Source organism: Leucoraja erinacea, chromosome 18 (assembly GCF_028641065.1).
Source record: "Leucoraja erinacea ecotype New England chromosome 18, Leri_hhj_1, whole genome shotgun sequence".
Taxonomy (NCBI): Eukaryota; Metazoa; Chordata; class Chondrichthyes; order Rajiformes; family Rajidae; genus Leucoraja; species Leucoraja erinaceus.
The window spans coordinates 14,300,432-14,301,328 of NC_073394.1; the positions used below are offsets into that span (position 1 = coordinate 14,300,432).

General features: G+C 44.1%; 1 non-coding gene across 1 annotated transcript; it reads right to left on the reverse strand.

The window, feature by feature from the left end:
* Positions 1 to 529: 529 nt before the first annotated feature.
* Positions 530 to 688, reverse strand: LOC129706011 (U1 spliceosomal RNA). The gene has a single exon (XR_008724989.1). It is a non-coding gene; the product is annotated as a U1 spliceosomal RNA (small nuclear RNA).
* Positions 689 to 897: the final 209 nt, after the last annotated feature.

An 897-nucleotide genomic window follows, 5' to 3' on the forward strand; every position in this document is an offset into this window, starting at 1 on the left:
TAGATTTTCATGTATTAAGGAAATAACAAAACATGAACCTCTGCAGGAGAGCAGTGCTGAGGAATAAGATTAGCCATAATACTAATAAATTACAGAGTAGTCATGGGAGATGGAATTTCTTGGTCCCAATTCTTATGCGCCAGTGGCAATATCTGGATGAAATTATGGCTCATCCAAATCTTATATTTTGGACTCGTATAGGTGGATGGGATTTCACATGAGAAAATCCTCGTTCAGGTTGAAAGATAAATATATATTGCTGAATATCTACTTTAAGGACCTAATCCCCGAGTTCTGGCGCACAATTACATATGGTGACAATTCCAAATTTTACCCAAGCCAATTAATTAACCTACAAACCTGTATGTCTTTGAGTGTGGGCAAAAACTGGAGATTCTAGAGAAAAGCCACGCAGGTCAAGGGGAGAAAGTACAAATTCCATACAGACAGCACCCACAGTCGGGATCAAACCCAGGTGTCCGGCACTATAAGGCCAAATGTTTACCGCTGCGCTATCGTGCCATCCTCTAAAAAGAATAAATCAGTCCCTCACTACCACAAATTTTGCAGTCGAGTGTCGTGCATTTGGGGACATCTCAGGCACCAGCACCCCCAAAGTGTAATGGGATAGCCACGTCCTGGGAGATCGGCCGTCGTGCCCACCGATTCTTCCCTGCCAGGTAAGTAGGCTGTGTTTAGACTGGAATTAGGTTGCCGATGAATTTATTGTTCTAAATTATTGGAGATCAGTGAGGAGCTCAATCTAAGGCAGATTCGTGGCAGCAGAGCTCAACCCTGTGGCATGCACGTGGTCCGCTAACAAAATGTGTACGAAGCACTGGCTCATTATACAGTGCAGCTGGGGCTGCAAATGGATTCACTGCAGAGCATCTGTGA